The following is a 14288-nucleotide window of genomic DNA, read 5'->3' on the forward strand; positions in this document are numbered from 1 at the left end:
ATTATTCCATTTAGTATATTATGGTTTAGAGGCTGATAGAGTCCAGATAAACAGTTGTATTTAAAATCCTAATAAAATTTGAACGTTGTTGATTAGAAATTCTAATACAAAGTTTTGGATAATTGCACCTGAGCTATGTCTCTTGGTAGAGTAAAGCTAATTTGGGATGCCCTGTAACTTGTTTTAATGTCTCCTCCTCTCCTCATTTGTTAGAAATAACTAAAAATTGATGGAGCGTTTGCTCAACACATATATAATAGCTCATACACATACTGTCTTTCATAATGTACCTTTTTTTTTTCCTTGGATTCTCTTGGTAGTTCTTCTAGTTTCTTCTGATTTTCTTTCTTCCATTACCATATTCTTTTGCCACAGAAACCCTGGTGGTGGCTTGGGGAAGGAGTTAAGTTTGTTTTAGGGTGCTCCAAATTCCAGTCACACAGATAATGATAGCCGAGTCTTTAGATGTGAGTTTGCGTTTTAATGCTTTTTTAAAAGGAGCAAAGGCTGTCTATACAGCATACTTCTCTGTACATTGGAGGTCACTAGGGAGATAATTTTAATAATTCAAATTTGCTTTGGTTTAGTGCTGGTTAGCACTTGCAACATTTAACTAATAAGGTAGGCAAACTGGTTGACAAATGAAAGCTTGGACATAGGGTTTGGAGGGACGATTAGGGGATTTAGAAGCTGCTGAGCAACAGTAAATTGCTGGGAAGGTAACAGTCCTGAGTTAGAGAAAGATGATTGTGTAGAATACATCCCAAATCTGTCATCAGAGATTTGACTGGAGTTGAGTTGCAGATTGGCTCCACTTTTTACATTCATAACATGGCCAACATACTCTGAAATTCATCAAATATTTTGAGGCAAAGTTGTCATACTGGACCTGATATGCCTCCAAATATGGTGTTTACCCCATCTGCCAGAGAAAGCTCTACACTCAAGAATGAAGAAACAGATCAGTTCTCAGTGAATTCAGGATGTCTAGATGGTGCATGGGAAAAGCATATATATATATATATATATATATATATATATATATATATATATATATATACACACACACACACACACCCTGCTTTTATGGGTTTGTAAAAATAGATATTTGGCCTTAGGTATAATGTCTTTGTATATAGTTACATTATTTCAAGCATCAGTTTGATGATAAGAAAGATATTTTCTCTTGTAAATTTAAACATTATGCACTGAAGAGTATTTATTTAAAACTGAGGAACTCTGTTCAGTATGCTAGAACTATTATAATTAGATGATTTTATGGGGCTCCATGGGAGGAAAGTCAGCCAGGAGAAATCATTGTTAATTAACCAGTTGCCTTCAACGTCTAAGGTAGTTAGTAGGTAGTGGTTAGATGGTAATAGGTAGATAGGAGACTTGTTACATTGGCTTGGGCACTGGCAGGGTTGTGAGGAGTTTTGGAAGGGGAATACAAAATAGATACTAGATAGTATTCTGAGGGTGTCTCTACTGACCATGGGACAGCAGATGCTCTTCACGTGGTCTTGAGAGTCATAAAAAGAGCAGCCAAGAGAACTTAGGTCTCTGGACATGATGAAGTGATGTAGTTTTGTCGCTGATGCTGCTGTTAATATACGTGGGTAGTTTACATTAAGAAATAGGCATGGACCTGTCTGGGAAGAAGGTGGGCAGCCGAGACAGAGGGGATCTCAGTTTTTATCTCTCTAGAATAGAATTGAAGTTTTATGTCAAGGGGAAATGACTGGGTGATGAAGCCAAAGTGCTAGGAAGCACGGAAATACAGGCAGAGTTCTGTTTTCCTCAGGGTTTTTCATTTCCATTTGGGATCTCAGGAAAGTCATAAATTGTCCTTGTTTTTTTTTTTTTTTTTTTTTTTTTTTTTTTTTTTTTTTTTTTTTTCTGGCAATCCCTTCAAGCCAATCCAGGCTCCCCTGGCATGTGCTTCTAAACTCTACTGGCTTCTACCCAGTGATTGCTTCCAAAGCCACGTAGTTGTAGGTGTGCATTAAAAGGCATCCCATTTCCAGTCCGCCGTAGTTGACTCAAGAGCTGGAGAACTATAATGGTTGTGGCTGAGACAACAGGAAGTGATGCCCTCGGTTCTCAGGGGCAGCCATCAACAAGTGTGGCATTTGGCTGATTGGTTCCTGTCTCCTTGCTTTGTAGGACTTCTCCCTGTATTTTCCCATGATTTTCCCTCTATGAATGTGCTGACGTTATTTCTGAAGAGGATGCCAGTCTCATTAGATTAAGGCCCCTAATGACCCCATTTAACCGTTGCCTACTTCTCTAAAGAAAATCTCCAAATAGAATCCTATTGTCAGGTACTAAGGATTTGGATTGCCTGTGAGTTTTGGAGAGAGCGATGATGTATTCCTTAGCCCGTAAGAAAGTTCTTGGAGAGCTGAAGAGAACCAGAAGAGGTTGGCCAATGGTGAAAGAGCAGGGTCATTGAGGAGGCTGCTGGGTAGTTTAAACATTACTGTAGTAATACGATGCTTGGCAAGACAGGGAGAATGCTATTTGGGGAAAGGCTATTTTATCTCTGGCCCAAGGCCGATAGTTTTAAATGCTCACTGGGTATTGTGTGTCTAGGGCCCTTCCTTTTATTTTTTTGAAGATAGAACTTTAGTTTATAAAAGCATAATTTTCTTAAATTGTTTTTTTAAGTATTAAAAATAGTAAAACGGTCATTAAAAAAGAAAAATGTTAATGTAAGCATAATTTTTGTGTCAGATTCAAACAACACAATTTGTTTAATTAATTGACTGTGTGTTTCTTGAGACAGGGTGTAATGTAGCCTTAGGGGACCTCTGGTTCACTGTGTAGTGTGTAGCTGAAGTTGGCCTTCAAGTCCTGATTCCTTTGCCCCCACTCTGTAGTGCAGAGATTATGTGGGGGCACACTGCCACACCTAGCACAGTGCCATTGCTTTAGAAACTATGTCCCAAGTGTCTTTTGTGGCCTAATCTTTGTCATAGTCTTTTCCTCTTTTGAAAGTTTCCCCTTTTCAGAAAAAAAAATAGAAGATTAAAAAGGCAGTGTAATCATATGTAATCAAATAACAAAAGCTCTCATTTGGATGTTGAAATTACATTTGATGATTTAGAGACATGGAAAAGCCATTCTTCCAGCTCTGACCATCTGGGTGAAGAAAAGCCAACTAAACAAAAGAGAAAATCGAGACAATCATTCATACATTTTCTTCCTTTCTAGCCATTGCCTGTGCTAGTTAGACTTGTTGGGTTTAGGGAATTCTCATCTTTATTTTTCTCACTCTCATAAAACCATTTTACCTCCAGTAAATCCATGAAGGAAGTATAAGAAAGCAAACATTTGTAAAAAGATGAAAAGCAGAGACAATAAACTAAGTGTGTGTGTGTGTGTGTGTGTGTGTGTGTGTGTGCGCGCGCGCGCGTGTGCATGCGCTTCATTTGAAGGAAAAAGCCAGTTAAGGTTTTGTTGAATATTTACTCTTGGTAGTTTTGGGTATATAGTGGATATATCATTTCTTTGATTGATTACCTTTGAAGGCTGTATTGACTATAAATAATTGTTTCTTTTCATAACTCCTTTTAAGGGTAACAGACATGAATGCAGAAGGTAGCTTAGTTGATTGTGTGTGTGTGTGTGTGTGTGTGTGTGTAGAGCTTAATAGAGTGTTTCCTGGCTCTCCTTCTCCTACTCTAGAGGACTATTGAATATGGTCACGCTGAGCCAGTTTAGGAATGTATAGCATGGATGGGGGCGGGCATAGAGAGATGGTAGTCATTCTTAGTTTTGTGGATGAGTAGATGCTTTGCCCCTGTAGTTCTGTAGCTGAGAACTGTGAATTCAAACAAGAAAAGACGTATTGATTGGTGAAGAAGCTATATACATATAACAAGTGCTTGTAATTTTACTTGCATGAAGGTGACAGAGAAAAATGAACACCTGAAATGGGCTAGACATGGGGACAGATGGGTGTGTGTGCTTGCGTGTGAGTCCGTGTGTGCATTGTGTGTGTGTGTGTGTGTGTGCATTGTATGTGTATGTGTATAGTAAGAATTTTTCTTTTATTGGCATGGGTGAGGCTAATATCTTTACTAGTAACAATAAAGAATATGTATAACAGTACCTGTATTTTAACAATAAGTGATTTTTGCCTTATTTGGGGTGGAAAGGTAGAGGGCAAGGAATATTTCTGTGTTTTATGCTACTCACTGCATTCAGATCAAAATAATCCTCATGCCAAAGGAGCATATTTTAGGATAGTGTATCCTGATCCTTGTGTTTTGAGTGTACATCAGACTTATATTTTGCAGTGTGTCTCAGTCTTCTTAAAGTTAGAGAACTCTCGGATGCTCATAAAATTTCAGTGTCTTTATTTGATATTACTCGATCATTCAAGATCTGTAATCAATAGTTTTAAAAATGCCACTAGGACTTTAACAACAAAAAGATCCAAGATACTTAACTTTTAATAATATCAGGTGAAGTCAGAATAAACAAATAACTCAGCAAATCCTTCCTTGTGAGGGTCTGAGCATAGCATGATGAGCCCTGTGCTTTATTTCCTGTTTCATGCCACATTCTCTGCATGTACTTGCAGATTTCTAGTATTTTTAAAATCATTTTTGTTAGAGTTATCTTTCCCTCTATGAAAAGCTTATATAATGTGCATATATAAAGCATTAAGCAGTAAAGGAATTATTTAACATGGGGTTATACAAATGATAGATTCTCTGTAAATATTCTGGTTAAGACCATTGAGTGTACCAAGAATCAGAGATGGGATGAACTGCAGACCTCTTCCATTTCAACCTGTCTGGCCAGCAGGAAGACAGGAGACATAGACAATCAAAAATGATGTGTGTGTGTGTGTGTGTGTGTGTGTGTGCGTGCTTGTGTGTGTATGTGTACGTGTGTGTGTACGTGTGTGTGCGTGCGTGTGTGTGTGTGTATGTGTGTGTGCGTGCGTGCTTGTGTGTGTATGTGTACGTGTGTGTGTACGTGTGTGTGCGTGCGTGTGTGTGTGTTTGTTGCATGTGCATATGCAGGTGCCTGTGGGTTCATGTGGAGGCCTGATGGTGATAGCTTATCCTCTGGAACTCGAGTTACTGGAGGTTACAAGCCAACTGCTATGGATTCTGGGAACAGAAATCTGGTGCCATGCAAGACTAACTAGTGCTCTTACCCTAAACTCCAAATACATACATTTTAAAATTTCTTGGAGCTATACTAAAGAAAAATGAAGAAATAGGTGAAATTTATTTTAACAGTGTTTTATTTAGGTCAGTTTTTTCAAAAGGTTATTTAAATATGCAATAAAATATGAACTACAGATAAAGCATTTGTCTTTTGCATAAAAATGTCTCTAAAGTCATTTCTATATTTTATACATAGAATAGCTCAATAGAATTTGCTATATTTCAGAAGCAAAATAGATATGCTGGCTCCAGGCTACTGTATTGGTCAACATTGCACTTGAAAACATGCATCTAAGCCAGTGATTCTCAACCTGTGGGTCATGACCCTATTGCGGTCATATATCATACATCCTTTATAATCAGGTATTTACATTATGATTCATAACAGTACCAAGTTACAGTTATGAATTAGCAGTGAAATAATTTATGGTTGGGTAGTCACAATAGCAAAAGGCACTATATTAAAGGCTCACAGCATTAGGTTGAAAACCACTGCTTTCAGTTGTGAGGAAGATGCCGTCAAAAAGAGGTGGCGGCATTGCTCCGCTGGCGAGACCCTTGAGCCTCCTATGGGCCGTCTTTCTTTGTCTTTAGTTTTTTTGAGAGGTTATCAGTGTCAGGCTGTGATCCTCCTGCCTCAGCCTTAGAAGTGCTTGGACCCCGGGATAGACCGTCAGTCCATCCTGGTCATTTTTAGTGTTTATGAGTTTGTTTCTACTTTTTGACCACTTGGTTGAAAGTAAAGAAAATACAACAAAACGTTTTAAAATTAGGTGTGCTCTTTTGAGTGTTAGTAAAATACAGTTTGTGTCTATAGTTGTGTAGTAGATGAGTTATTTAAGGAGAAATGTTTATTTAAAGAGCAAAAACCTTTTTAAAAAGACAATTCAGGGAGAAAATGCCACTTGTCCAGGTGAACCAGAAGATTCCTAGAAAATAGAATTTGGCAGCTAAATAATGTGGCTTATCATGTTAGTGAATCAGCAATTAGGGCATTGAATTGATGTTAGTTTATCTTGATATACCTAAGGTTTGTGTTCAGGGTCATATAACCATATACTTTTCAATAAGTTTTTCTTTATCTGAACTACCTGGAACCATGCCAGCAAGCATGGATTTCCGCCCTTCACTGTTTGCCCCCTGGCAGCCCTGGCTACCAAGGACTGATCTTACTGTTGGGTTTAGGCATAACATCTCCTCTGAGAGGAGTACAGGGCTCTCTCTAGCAATTATTTAGTACAGTTCATGGAAAATGCTTCTTGTTGTATTTAATCTTCTTCGGTGTGTGCTTATATAATTAAGAAGATCCAAAAGTAAATTTGCTTTGGTTTAGTGACTAAGCTTGCGATAGATTTTTCTCTCTTGGATATGTTTTCATAATATGTAAACTTTATTCCACCTTGGGGATTATGGGAATATTTTTGATTCTGATAGGAGTGTTAAATTTACCCTTTAGATGACTGACATTTTATTTAGGGTCCTTCAATTTCTGCCCAATTGTAACTTGACTTTTAATCATTAAGGTTATCTCCTATTAGTTTTTTTTTTTTTTTTTTTTGGTTTTTCGAGACAGGGTTTCTCAGTAGCTTTGGAGCCTGTCCTGGAACTAGCTCTTGTAGACCAGGCTGGCCTCAAACTCACAGAGATCCGCCTGCCTCTGCCTCCCGAGTGCTGGGATTAAAGGCGTGCGCCACCGCCGCCCGGCTCTATTAGTATTTTTTTAATTAGTGCAGAAGCCAAAGTGTTGTCAAATGAGTCATATTTGGTGTAAACTAAATAATTCGTTTTAGTTTGTTTTTGCATTCCTGGCAGTTAAACAGCAGGTTGCCTACTATGAATCAGATGCCAGCATCTCCCCCATACCTTCACTTTGAGCTTGAGAAAGGGTCTCTAAGTTGTTCAGGGTGGCTTTGAACTTTTAATCATCTTGAGTAGTAGAAATTAGTGGTCTGCTAGTGATCTAAGTCACCAGACCTGGCTTAAATGACTGTTAATACTATACCTGGCTTAATGTTTGGCAGTAATGTTTTACAGATTGGACTGTTCAGCATGCTCAAGCATGAGGAGTCTAACAGAGTTTTACCACTAGGATACTATTACATGTATCATTCTATTTCCAAATATTCATGGGGGGGGGCTTCATTCCCCACTTTTTATTAAAACATAGATTCTTTTCTCGTATAGTACATCCTAATTACAGTTTCCCCTTCCTCTACTCCTTCCAGTTCCCCTCCCTACCTCGCTCCCATCTGGATCCACTCCCTCTGCCTTATTAGAAAAAAAAAAAAAAACAGAGTTCTAAGAGGTAGCAATAAAAAATAACAAAATAAAGTAAGATAAAACAAAAATCACATTAAAGTTGGACAAGACAAACTAACAGAAAGAATTGAACCCAGGAGAAGGCACAAGAATCAGAGACATACTCAGGAGTCCCGTAGACATTCTAGACTGAAAGATACATATATGCAGAGAACTCGGTGCAGACCGGTTGCAGGCTGTATGCATGTTCCAGTCTCTGTGAGTTCGTGTGAGCTTTCCTTAGTTGAGTCAGAGGGCCTTGTTCTCCTGGTGTCCTTCATCCCCTCTGACTCTTACATTCTTTTCACCTCTTCTTCCATCAGTTACCCGAGCTCTGAGGGGAGGGATCCTGTTTAGAGCTGTGTGTTCCAGGGTCTCTGTGTGTAATTCTAACCTCAATTCTCAGTTCTCTTTTCCATCTTTGCCTTCTTCATTGGTCTTTATGTTGAGCAACAGTTGAGAGACCACTGATTATCTGTTTGATGTCCCCATGCTATTTTCTCTCTTTGAACTTATTTTTAAATTTATAAGTATTTTGCCTGCATGTATGTATATATGAGCATCATTTATGTGTTTGGTGCCTGTGGAGGTCAGAAAAAGGTGTTGGATCGTCAGGAACTGAAGTTCTACATGGTTTAAAAGACTGTGTTGGGAACTGAATGTTCCTCTGCAAAAACAATGGTTGCTCTCAACCACTGAGCTGTGCCCCTAGCTCCACGTTATTTTCTTATATAATTGGTTATTTGCACATTTCTGCAATGTCTCTCCTAAGTGACATTTAGCCCGTTTGTTCAGTGTCTACTCTAGGTATCATCCAACACGTTTGCAAAGGTTTGGGCTGCTGTTGATCCATCTACAATTACATTCTGTTATTTGACATTTCCCAGAACCATTTAAAGTTCAGTGTGTCTTTAAGGAACATATTTCCAGCTTTCTTGGAGGCTGTGCCATTTCTCTTATCTGCTGCTCTTCTTTCAGGGAGCAGTCTCACAGTATATCCTGTCTCAGAACAGCTTTGGGAGAGGTACCCTGTTCTGATGTCACTTCCCCATTTCCTCTGTCCACTGCTCCTGGAGCTAATTGAGTCCTTTTGAGCTGCTCTAATGAATATGTTTGCCTTTTTTATTTTATTCTTGCTGTCACCCTACTCTGGATTTGTTTTGTTTGTTTGTTTTTCTGTTTTGTTGTTGTGGCACTACTGTTTCCTTTTCTTTCTCTGGTAAACTATTTACCCTGTTGCCAAAATTGTTTTCAAAATTGTGTTCCAGCCTCCTATTTTGCAGCCTTCTTCTGTGTGTGTGTGTGTGTGTGTGTGTGTGTGTGTGCGCGCGCTCTACTCTGCCTGCAGTACAGTCCCATGCAGGTCACAGAAGTGCTGCTTTCCTAGCTCTTCTCATTCCCTCACTGAGAGCTACAGCCATATGGCCATGTGATCTTTGTGTTCCTTATCGTTTCTTGCCTTAGCAAGTATCCTTTGCTCAACAGGAAACTCTGTTCCTTGTCCTGGATACCTTCTTTTTTTTGTTCATCCTTCTGGATGGGTTTCTGTGTCATGTCTCCAGATTCTGTTGGTTCTAAATGATGATGTTAGGTGCTAAGCACATCACAGTATGGCGGTAGGCTATTCATTTCGCTGGTGCACAGAAGGTAGGCTTGTGCTCTTATTCTTTGCCATTCCTGTGCCTTCAGTGACAGTGACAGGCAAATGATTTTTCAAAACACAATTTGGGTATTTTTCTTAAATCTAAAAAGATTGAAATTCATTATTAAAATGTGTAAATACTGGTCAGTAAATTGTTGATGAAGATAAAGGAAATAAAAATTGTACAGATGGAAAAGACAGAGGTCTAAAGCTGGAAACATGAGTATTTAAAAATGTACTGTGATGTAGGAGAATTAGTTCAAACAGTGAAACTGTTAGAGACAGAGACTGTCGTGCTGAACACCACCTGCATCTTACTTGTTCGAACGTGGGGAGTATGGCTGGAGTGCTTTCTAGTGTGAGGCTCTGTGGGATCATTACTGTTGACTGTCAACCTAACAAGACGTAGAAACACTCAGGAAGCAAGCTTCCCAGCACACCTGTGAGTGAGTTTCTTGACTGGGTTAATTGCAGTGGGAAGACTCTTTCTAAAAGTTGGTGTCACCATTCCTTGGGTTTGGATCCCACTCTGTAGCATGAATTCTATTTGGTCTTAATAAAAACCTGGAGTCAGATATTAGGGGGTGATAGCTTAGAGATCAGAGAAACAGTGTAACCAGCCACTAGAGAGACCTTTTACCTCTACTGAATCCTCATACTAAAGGGGGATCGTGTCTATGAGTCCTCAGGCTGCTTGCTCAAACTGCATCCTCAGACTGCATGTCAAAATACTTGCTCAGACTGCATCTCAATCTGCTTGCTCAGACTGCATCTCAGACTGCACTGAGTTCCTGTCCTCTCCCACCTAACATTTCTCTCTCTTCCCAGCCATATTACTTCTGTTTCCAATTCCCTAGTGCTTGAATTAAGGTGTGTGATCCCAAGTGCTGGGATGACCTTTGTGTAAACTCTGTTTCTCTTTTAGACTGAATCAATTTTGTGTAGCCCAGGGTGGCCTTGAACTAACATAGAGATCCATCTAGTCTCCCTATTACTAGTATTAAAGGTGTGTGCCAACTACTGCCTGGCTTCTCTGGCTAAGTAGTATGGCTAGCTCTGTGCTCTGATTCTCAGGTCAGCTTTATTTGTTAGATCATAAACAAGATATCACCACACCCACTGTATACGAAAGAAAAAGTGAGCCGAGCACAAACATCCATCACACTTTGCTTTCTGAGTTTGGGCATAATGTAACCATCCTCTTCAAGCTCTGATTTCTTTGACGTCTCTGCCATGACGGAGTGGACCCTGGAAATGTGGCTGAAAGACACTCTTCTCTCTCAAGTTATCTCTCACGGTCTTCTGTTGTAACAATAGGAAAAGAAAGTTGGAATATATGTGTCAATTCCCAGAAAAGGAAGAGCAGAAGAAGGGAGGGTAAGATGCCATATAGAGTAGGCATTTGAAGGAGAATGGGAGAACCCTGGGCTCTGAGCTTGTTTGAACAGTTGCTAATTCTCCTTGTGCCTCACATTTGGAAATCTCAGTGTTTTGTCAATACTTGATGAAATAATGCACTTGTTAATTCTGGACTTGTTCATATGTGTCAATGTCCACATTTTTAGATTAATATGTATAATTTTCTTTTGTGGTGGATTTTTCTAAAGCAACCAGTTTTATATGATTAATATTGTAATAATAATGTCTGCTTCCTCCATAGTATTTCTGAGCATTCACATGTTTTTTAAGACTACATGTTTGCTCTGTGGTGAGAAGAGTAAATTAGAATTACATTTTCTTCTTTGGGACAAGATTTGACGTTGGTGGAGGAAATGGTGTGGTTCCTTCCTGAGCATACGCCACGTCAGTGAACAACACCTAGCTGTGCTAACTCTAGGCTTGTGAAGGATGAGGACGTTTGTAGGGCTGCCCAAGTCATCTGCATGCAGCTCCGTCTTGCTGTGTCTTTCAGCTTCTTCACTTTGTTACATGCTCTTCCTTTCACCTACATTTGCTTCTCTGTGTCTTAGTTATACATCAGTCTCTTCCCATTGACTTCTGCTTAGTAACACTTCAGCTGTCAATACTTTGACTAAACTGAATTATTGGAATTGGCAATTTGTCAGGTTAAGTCAAAGGGCAGGATTTTTTTTGCTATCTTCAGTAGTATAGAAATTGTTCATGGTGGAGGGTGGGGAGATGAGTCAGTGGATAAAGTTCTTCCGCACAAGAATGAGGACCCAAGTTTGGATCCCTGGAACCCATGCAAAAAAATCTAGACAGGATTGGTGTTCTCCTGTAGTCTGAGTACTCAGAGGCAGAGGCAGAGTTGACTGGCTAGACTAGCTAGGGGTCCAATTTAAAATAAAATAAAAAGGCAGATCTTTGTCAAGGATTACAGCCAATCTCAACTTCGGGCCTACAAATACATGGGCACACATGTGCTCTTATAAACATGTGAAGACACATATACATATATCATACCAACCATCAATACAAATGCAAAAACTTTTCAGGAAATGGAAAAGGTGTCCTAAAGCCTCGTACTTGTCTACATAGGTAAGAATAGGGCAGTCTGCAGTTCTTACTCAGAAGCGAGCAACTTTGATTAAATTAAGAACTTATTCGGTTAGTTTCTGTTGCTCTGAAGAGACACCATAATCACAGCAACTCTTATAAAGCAAAACATTAACTGGGAATGGCTTAAAATTCCTCCATTGCCATCATGGCAGGAAACATGGCAGCACTGCTGGAGAGGGAGCTGAGAGTTCTACATCTAGTCTGCAGATAGCAGGAGGAGAACTAGCTTGAGCTTCTGGGACCTTAAAGTCCACCCCATAGTGACACACTTCCTCCAACAAAGCCACACCTACTCCAGCAAGGCCACACCTCTAAATAGTCCCACTTTCTATGGACCAAGTATTCAACACATGGATCTACGGGAGTCATTCCTTGTTAGAACCACCACACTATTGGAAATACAAAAATATAGTGATTAATGTAGAGACATTAAATAGAATACAAACTTGTAATCAAAGTAGTTTTGTATGCCTATTGTTCATAGGCATTTTACAAACATTAGCTATAGCTGACTTTTCCAAATGGTTCGAACAGCTCAGAGAGGTCAAAACTCATTGGCTCTGTTTATAGACTGCCTGCATGGAGAAACATTGTTTGCCTGAGCCTCTGAAAGCATCTTTGGAAAGTACATGTTTTCAACTCAGGGATACGGGGACGTATGACCAGTATTTCACAAACAGCTCTATTTTGTGCAGTATAAACCATGTGCATATTGCTTTGTTCCTAGGAAGCGTCATTATTACATAAGATTTAATGACAAGTAATTCTTAGACACAGTTTTGTTGGTTTTGTCAAGACAGGGTTTCTCTCTGTAGCCCTGACTGTCCTGCAACTCTCCAGGTAGATCAAGATAGCTTTGAACTGAGAGTCCACCTGTCTCTGCCTCTTGAGATTGGGAATAAAGGTGTGCGTCACCATACCTGGCAGTATGCAATTGTATTAACAGCTCTTAGTCAACAGCACATTTTATAAGCCCCAAAAGCTGTACTGTTGCTTTTATTTGTAGATTACAACTCAACCTGCATTTTAGATAAACAGGTTGCATTTTAGATATATCAGTGATAAACAGGTTTAAAGGGGTACTTGACTATCTTGTCTGAGGAGCAAGGTTACTTTACTTTTCTCAGTCAGGAAAATGATGTGGAATATGGCCAAGGCTTTAATCTTTCCTCCTTCATTCCTTCTCCATTTCCAAATTCTTTTGTAGCCAAATTAATTTTAGATAAGTTTTGATGTTTTATCATACACAGTCTTCATATGTGATATTTCATCATCTAGAGGCTCCTGATGAGAGCTGTGGTAACATCTTGGGTGCTGTGCTTTAAAATCTGGTGATAGCAGGCATAGAGGAAAAACTTGAAGAGATTTTACTATTCTAAAATAATGAATACTTATGACAGCAAGGGTTTCCATATACCAGCTGATTTTTTGAGGGTTTTGAAGTGCTTTTTGGAAACTGTTGTGAAGAATGGGCTCAGAAAGTGAGGGTACAGTTGCTGACAGCCCCTCGATTCACAGTCCCTGCATGGCCTCTCTCTGAGCAGGGCTCACAAGCCTTTAGTCCCCACAGTCACAGTACGGAGAGAAAACAGCCACACTAACTATTGCTTGACTGTGCTGTGTTTTACCAGACAACTTCTGATCAGAAATGTGAACCTGTCTTTCCTTGAGTGTCTTGTAAACATTCTCTCTACCCTTATCCAGATTCAGCAGGGGAAATCAAGAAAGCCACAAACTGAATTTAGAAGCACTGATTGATGAGGAGGGATAAAAATATCTAATTACGGGCAGTGTTGTATAGCTCAGGGTAACTACGTAGGCGATATGATAGACGGCACGCTTGATGATTTTGTAGAAAAGATCCAATAACTGCAGAAACATTTTGGAAAGATAGTAGACAATGTTTGAAATCGAGTTACTCTTCAGAACTACAAGGGAAACCCTAGAAGACTTGAGGTAGTTGAGCAGAGAGAGCCTTGCCTACGCCCTCCACTCCCAGTTTCCGGGTTCCATGGTGATTTTCAGTAAAGGAAAGTGTTTCTCTTCACTTCATTTTAGGACTTCACCAAGGAATCTCTCACTTAGCCCTGACAAAGCCACATATTGTTCTGTCTTAAGACTTGCACTTCCATCTTACCAACTTGTGGGGACCCTCACCCCTTATTCTCAAAGGACTTTCCTAGCAGAATGTTTTCCCAGGAAGATAATGGCCTTCCCCTTTCCCATCTGGGAGATTCCAAACACAAGGTCATTTAGCTCAGCCCAGCCAGCCACTGGGTACAGGCTGATAAAGATGGCCTAACTCAAGAACAGTGGCCTTGCTCTAAGAGCAAGGAAAAAGTTGACTTAGCAGAATGGGAGGGAGCAAAAGTCCTTGTACCCATGCCAAAGCATCTTCAAAGATTCTCTTTGTAGTTATGCCTTTAAAAGCCTACCCCACAGAGGAGATACAACTCTCTACCTTGTTGTAACAGGGATGGAGATGAGTTCAAAACATGTGTGTAATATGCTGATTAAACCTTGCTTATTACAGTCTGGGCCTCTCTGGTGGTCTCTCTCTGGGGGTCGTAATCTCGGCATAACACAACTGAGTAGGTAACCGAGGGATGACAAGCATCTTCAGTGCCAGCCACTTCTGC

General features: G+C 39.8%; 1 protein-coding gene across 8 annotated transcripts in view; it reads left to right on the forward strand.

Annotated features, from left to right (window-relative positions):
* The window catches only part of Mpdz (multiple PDZ domain crumbs cell polarity complex component), a 155989-nt gene that overhangs the window by 811 nt on the left and 140890 nt on the right, over positions 1-14288 (forward strand). The gene's annotated exons all lie outside the window — the stretch shown is intronic.

Source organism: Arvicola amphibius, chromosome 6 (assembly GCF_903992535.2).
Source record: "Arvicola amphibius chromosome 6, mArvAmp1.2, whole genome shotgun sequence".
Taxonomy (NCBI): Eukaryota; Metazoa; Chordata; class Mammalia; order Rodentia; family Cricetidae; genus Arvicola; species Arvicola amphibius.